The sequence below is a fragment of the Danio rerio genome, chromosome 8, assembly GCF_049306965.1.
Source record: "Danio rerio strain Tuebingen ecotype United States chromosome 8, GRCz12tu, whole genome shotgun sequence".
NCBI classification, from domain to species: Eukaryota; Metazoa; Chordata; class Actinopteri; order Cypriniformes; family Danionidae; genus Danio; species Danio rerio.
Genome location: NC_133183.1, coordinates 295001 through 302500, shown reverse-complemented (window position 1 = coordinate 302500; position 7500 = coordinate 295001). Strand labels below are relative to the sequence as shown.

Here is a 7500-nt window from a genome sequence, read left to right as displayed (position 1 = left end):
ACAGAATGCGTCAAACGAGCCAATCCCCAAGTCTCTACGATGTTCTGATACTGAGATATAGCTGTTGATGAACGGTTGCTAGGGTACTCTGTTTTGTTGCTATGGGCGAGGTTACAGAGTGAACTTGAATGTGGTTGGCTGTCTAAGTCAAATGAACCAACCCCCATGTCTCTATGACACAGCTATACAAATAATATATTTGTGCATATACTGAATATTAGAGTAATCATAACCAAAGACAAAACAGGAGTTAATCTATCAAAAATAGACCACAGTCTCAAAATTAGTACACACAAAAATGATCATGAAAAATATTACATACAATTTTACTCAACAGGAAAAATCTAAATATTAAATTGTGACGAAAATAACTGTTTAATAAATCAGTTTTGTTTAATGTTCCCAATATTACTGTTTCTAATGACAATTTATGTTCATTTTTAAGAGAGTGTGTACTCATTTATGAACATATCGCAATGGTTTGCAATAAATGACTAAATTAATACAAAAGCATCATTGGGTGCCTGCCTGTAGCACACTGTCTGCAAGAGGCCTGTTACACAAAGCTGGTCTGGGGGTTTTTATGCAGGTAAGTTCAGCTTTGATCCAGTGAGCTGTGAGAAAAGTGTCTTTACATGCATGATATTTCTCATAATGATATCTCCTAATCTTGAACAGAGAAGTGAATTGTGCTGACTCGCTAGTGGGAAATGACTCTAACTCATGTGATTGGCTGATTGCTGCAGTCATGCGTCATTTGATTGGCTGGGTTCATATACTTTTAGTCAAATTTAAGAACTTTTTAAAGCACTTTACAAATCCGACAAATTACATAATTACAGACATACATTCTTCTTAATGAAAATGTTATGGAGTATTCTAAAAAAACAACATTTTGATGCATGTTTGCCCCAAGCTGAACACTGAGTTACTGTAATTTACTGTCTTAAATGTCATTTACCCCCATCTTGAATAGCTAATCTTTGATCTTAAATTTATATTTCATTTATATATATATTGTTCACTCATGAAACAGTTATCTCCATGCTTATATCTTGCAGATGAAAAAATCAGCCGGCAGTTTAAATTTGAGGCATAAACATATTTATTTTAAATTAAAGATATTTATATTAGTTTATCCTTATTACCAATATAAGTTATTATGTAGGCACATACAATTTCAAGCACTTTATCTAAAATTGAAGCACTTTTCAAACCTTAAACACTAGATTAAAACTCAAGCAGTTTTTAGGATTTCCACACTTACACGCGAAACCCAGGATTGGCTGTTTTCTGCATGGCACACATGACAGGGTTAAACACAGATTTTTGTGAAACCCCTTAACTTGTTCTTAACCTGTTGGATTAGTTTGGTTTGGTCGACCCAAAGCTTACTCTGCAACCCAGAGTTTGTTTAACTGGTTTTGTGCAACAGGCCTCAGGCAACATAATTAGCCAGAAGAGTGGACACGCCAGTTTATCCATCCAAATATCTGTGGCAACTTCAGCATGAATGATGAAACATTCATGAGCAAGCGATCACAACCGGTGACGAATGCAATAAGACAGCAAAGAAGTAAACTGATCATGTAAACTCAAATGCTTTCAGGTTGATATAACTATACTGGAGCAGAGTGGTGGTGACTGCGGCTGCACAATATATAGCTGCAGCATCAATATCGCAATGCGTGCATCAGCAACAGTCACAACACAGGATCTGCAATGTCAAATCTTCATTATAATCGACCAGGAGCACGCTTAAAAACATTAAAGTTACCAAAATCTTTATCATTTAAGTTTGATTTTTAATTATTCAGACATGAGAAATTACATTTCTAATTTTAAGAAAGATTGATTGTATTTAATTATTTATTTATACACACACACACACACACACACACACACACACACACACACACACACGAGGAAGACTATACACTAGGGCTGCAAATATTTGACATTGCACTACTTTGTTTATCTGCGATATATATTGCGACATGAATACAATTTGACCAGTTGTTTTAATAGCGCTATTTTGGAGAGAAATCTGGAATCTGGACTGACTGTGGGCATTTTGTAGGGCAGTGAATCATGGATGAAAAATTATTAAAGCTACAAATACTTTTTTTTGTGCCTGAATGCTTTAAACTCTTTTGAAATGCCTTTTAAACACATGTAAATAATCAACTTTCCCTCTGTTTTGGTTAAACTTTGCAGTTACTCCACAACTCTGGTATTCTGGACTGTGGTGCACAACATTACAGATCCTGCGATGCAAGTATTGCGGACACACACATTGAGATATCAATGCTGAAAAGATATTTTATCCAGCGCTACTACAGTGCTATTTTACCTTGGATTATTAAATTTGTGTATCTGAATATTGCAAGACCTCCAGATAATCATAAAGCACTGTGCATTTTATTTGAACAGCATCAACGCTCTGCTGTATTTAGCAATGTTTATGATTGGATTATTATATTGTTTTGTAGACGCAATTGCGTACAAAATCATCTTACTGTATCTAAACTTATGAATTCTTTCCTAATAGACCTCTTCATTTAATCTGGTGGAATTATACTTCGTATCGTAATATATATCGAAGAAAGAACGTCATCGCACAGCTTGTGGTGACAATCATTACTTTTATTTGAAAAAATGTTTGTTTACATTGTAAAAATATCTGGTTTGCCTTATGCAAAAGTAAAACATGGCTGTTCTTTCCTTTATAGTATATAGTAGTCTATATAGTATACACTGTACAACCCAACAGTCAACTTTATCAAACGAAATGAGTGTAGTTAACTCAAAATTGACTGAAAGTTAATTCTACTCATCTGAAGAGTTTTGAACTCAGTGTTGAAGGTAATGACTTAATTAAACACTTAATTCAACTTAAATGGAGTAAGTTCACAGTACTCATAGAGATTAGTTTTTCAACTCAAATCGTTTGCTGCAATCGGTTTCCTCAAACGGTTTGTGTTGCCTTAACCTATTGGGTTTTACAGTACTCAGTTGGTTTGAGTTCTCTTCATTTATCATGTAAATGATAAATTACTGTGCTCAAATTGCTCAGTTTACTCAAATGTAGTAAGTTCACAGTACTCATTAGGATTAGTTTTTGAGCTTAAATGGTTTGCTGCTATCAGTTTCCTTAAATGGTTTGAGTTACCTTAACTTATTGGGTTTTACAATGTAGTATTTTACTATTTTGATATCATTTTGTATTTTTTCTCTTGATTTTTTACTTGCATTTATTATATATTAACAATCTTCTTGTATCTTTATGCACCAAGGGTCTGATTTAAAGCAATTCAAGTTTATTTGTATAGTGCTTTTTACAATTATTGTTTCAAATCAGCTTTACGACAGGTGTATATAATTGCATTACAATCAGATTAAGTTATAGTTACAATTATATACAAGTTATTATATATAGTGTAAACATAGTAAGCATGCCATTTATTTACATATAGGTGATGTTTGTGTCTACTTTTAGAGTAACTTCATTTTAACTCTCTGTGTTTCTGTATAGTGAACCGCCACAATGTTCTGTTATACCGTTCTTAAAGTATGTGTACTATTTTTATTAACTTTTTGTTGTTGTTGCTTTTTAGAACAGCAGGATCTCCAGCGGAAAAAATATCAAAAGATGCCCTTTTAAATTGTAAAGAAATCAGTATTTTTAAACTAAAGAAGACGACAGAAGTCAACCATTCATTTGGATTATTCAGACTGACATGTTTACTGCTCCAAAACATCATAAATGTTTTAAAAAAATAAAATATATTGTTTTCAAAGGGGAAAAACATTTTGTATTTTACCCCAGACTTTTAAAAAGAATCTATTTTAGAGCGGTGATCACAATACCTGGATATTTTTACCCAAGGTTATACCATCAGAATCATATACCGGCCCATGCCTAGTGTGTCTGTGCATGTGGCAGATTTGACAATAGAGCTGACCTTGACTTTCTTCTCCACTAAATACCATCAAACATATGTTGGTTATCTTTGTAATATATTAAATCACATATTGAATATTGCATTATTTAGCAAGATATTGCGTTTTTCCACATTATCACACAGCCATAGTAGGAACAACCCCAGAAAGAGGCTCTTATATCAATAGAAATAAGAAATGAGTCTTATTTACAACAGCTAGAGGACAGCTGACATTCAGTGACGTGTCAGTCAGTCGGAAAGTCATGCAGTCAGTGATGTGTCAGTCATACAGCGATGTCAAGTCGGTTATTTAGTGATGTCAGTCAGATATTTAGTGATATTCAGTGATGTCCGTCACACACACACTCACACACACACACTCAGTCATTCGGCAATGTGTCAGTCAGTCACGTGATGTCCATCATAAATGACGCTGCTTCACTGTATATTAAACGTTTAAATCACTCATGTTCCTCGCTTTTCATCCAGTAGCAGATGTACACGTGAACTTTACTGATCCGTGTGTGCTTAATAAACAGAGCTTTATGACTCTGTGAAAGTATCCAGTCAGAGATCCCGCTCAGATCCGCTAGCACTGCTAACATCATGAACACTGACAGCTTTAACCACAGCATTTTATGACGATCCACAAAAAACAGCCTAAAGCCACAGTCCTGGAGCGTGTCAGCGATTTAACTCATTAACCACTCGATTAACGCGCGACTAATGAGGTTTCTGAGGAACTGTGGACGTTATTAGCCACGTAGCGTTAGCATGACAGCAGCCGAACATCAGCAAGAGAAACAGTCAGCGCAGCGGCGCGCCTTACCTTAGAAACGGGCTTCATTTATTCCCGAGCTGAAATATGGAGTGTGTTTCTCTCATTGTGAGAGATAATTAGGACACACACAGTGGTTTGGTGCTGTTTGAGTGCGGAGACTCTGCGCTGCGGCTGAGGAAGTAGAGCGCGCGCTGTATTCTGGGAAATGTAGTTTCTTTCTGAGGGTTACGCTGCGCGCGGAGTCACATGCCTCATTATTTACTTCAACAGCAGCTTGAACATTTACCGCGTTATAAATCTGTTCAGCGCGCAGCAGAGGGAATGAGTTTAGTCGTGTTTTGAGTTAATGTGTGTTCAGTGACGTGAGCTGGATCAACACTGATCTGAATGAGGACTTTATTAACTCATAGAGCAGAGTTTATCACACATTCAGTTCAGCTCCTCAGTGTTCCTCCAGCGCCTCTACAGTAGATTGTGGCAGCAGCTGAACACTGAAGTTCTAGTAAACTGAAGCTGTGTCAGTCCAGTGTTCAGAGCTGAAGTTCAGTTCTGTTCAGTGCAGTGTGCTTTAATCTTCACCGCTGAGAGTCCAAACACTGAAGAGCAGATCCATCCAACAGATCCACAAGACCCAAACCAAGCAGACCAGTGGAGAAAGTGGAGGAACAAACTTCACCAGTTGACCAAAGTGAAGGAGAGAGACCAGGCTTAAGCCTAGTTCACACTACAGGATTTTAAACATCAGCAGATCGCTGTGCCGTTCACACTACATGACTTGACTTTGTGTCTTTTGATCTCTGTGGTGTTCACACTACGCAACACTCTGTGAATGATCCACAAGAGGGGGGTCACACACTACATGATCTGACAACAACTCATTCCCCATCAGCTCATTCAAGCTACCAAACCACAGCCAATGAAATGTTGAGGGAGGAGTCAGCAGAAAAAGCTGAACACTATTGGCTGCTTGTGTGCTGATGACATCACTGACAGCATTTCAAGCTTTGGAGAAAGCATTTAAAAACATCGTCAAATCAGCTGATTTATCAGCGCATTAATCACTCATCTGCAGGTTCCAGTGGAGAGATACACAGAGAGTTTTTAATTTTTGTAATTTTATAACTCTTTGAAATAAAACTAACATATTTATAACACCCTGCCATTTTCTAACTATCAGTGTATTTCTTTCTGACATTGTTATTATTATTTTTATTACAAAACAGTAAAGAACTGAGCATTTCTGCCTTAAATTACCATACTGGTCAAAATGACTGCATGCATGTCTGATACTTTTCACTGTGACTTTAAATATGTGTGCATTTTTTTGCCTAGCAACTTCCTGCTAACATAAACAAAACCTTCTGATGGCAAAAACATCAATTTGCTTCAGATATCTTTAAAAACAGCAGATTCTGTGCTGTGAAATAGCTCCTGTTTGAAAGTGAAAATGAAAGCCAAGACCTTTAAGTGTTCTAGTATCTTAACTACATATTTATAGGCTGTATTAGCAAAAAAGATGATATTTTTAGGGTAACGGTGTCATTAAATATGATGCCAGACATTCAAAGCTTAATTTTAATATCTCAATAATAGCTTTGAATGTAAATATGTTGTGACAGTATGGCGTTTTATATGAGAACGGTCAGAATGAGCAGTATGGTAATTCTAATAGTTACAGAATTATAGGTCCACTGTTAATATATCCTCCTCTCATGTCTGTGCTAACGCAGAATGAAGCGAGTGCAGCGATGCCCATTCTGACCAATCACAGATGTTTCTGCTGAGCTCCTGAACACACAGGCATTCAGCTCATGCTGATCTGCTCTCTCATTGGCTGCAGCTCGTCACTACATCTGACCACACGTGGGGTTGAGTCGGCCGACTGCTCTGGAATATTCAGCATGCTGAATGTTGGATTTCCGTCTGCGAGGTGTCGGCGACGCGTCAGCGAGCCTCATTGATGCGTTGTTCAGTAGTTCACACATAAAGAGCGGCGAGCGCCGAGCACCCGCAGATTTCTTCCCGATCACAGCCCGATCTGTCGGCGAGCTCGTTAACTTCCACATCGGGCTCAAATCAGGCTTAAAATCCTCTAGTGTGAACTAGGCATCAGTGAGAGGGGTCTGGCTGCAGACTTGGTGCAGTGCAATCTGAGCTGCATCCAATGCTTTTTAATGGGCTGAGTGATGCAATCTCAGCTTGCATCATAAAGGCTGCATCCAGATACTACTGGGCTCAGTTGGGCACAACCATTTCTCCTCTGGCCAAACGTCTTGTGCAGAGCTGCAGTCTAGGTGCCAGAGCCTGGAGAACACTGGACGTCCATTGTGAAGAAGCTGCAGGTGGGAGAGGTCACCGGCAGGTGTTCAGGCCGGCCCTTCAGGATCAATGTGGAGACTCGTCTGTCACTGAGGTCTTACAGGAATCAGTCTCATGCTCTCCACTCCTCCATGACCACCACAGCAGCAGCTCAGGATACGGCCTGGTCCAGGATTATGGAGACTTCGGGATCCTCTCTTCACAGGTCTTTAATCGCATCAATGGTCCTGCAGAATCTCTGGAGGCCTCTGGATGAGCATCCCCATGTGGAAATAGAGAATAGAGAAGATAGTTAGCGCAGCTGCTGTTGATTGTGTATATAAACCGGATGCAGAAACGGAGTGTATAAATGAAGATAGCAGCTATATAAACACACACAGAAACCAACATGTAGATGTGAGAGATTTAACACAGCGTCTGCTGCATGAGGACAGAGGGAGTGTGTCCTACAGGCGG

The 7500-nt window shown here is 38.4% G+C and overlaps 1 protein-coding gene across 8 annotated transcripts in view; it reads right to left on the bottom strand.

The window, feature by feature from the left end:
- Window positions 1–7500, bottom strand: part of dmxl1 (Dmx like 1) — a 372767-nt gene that overhangs the window by 340787 nt on the left and 24480 nt on the right. For 6 of the 8 annotated variants that reach the window (XR_012383989.1, XR_012383990.1, XM_073909970.1 and 3 more), the window contains exon 1: window positions 4774–4925. The exons of the other annotated variants lie outside the window; for them this stretch is intronic. The gene's annotated coding sequence lies outside the window, so the exon portion shown is untranslated. Of the gene's footprint in view, window positions 1–4773; window positions 4926–7500 lie in introns of those variants that run through there. 8 annotated transcript variants of the gene reach the window in all.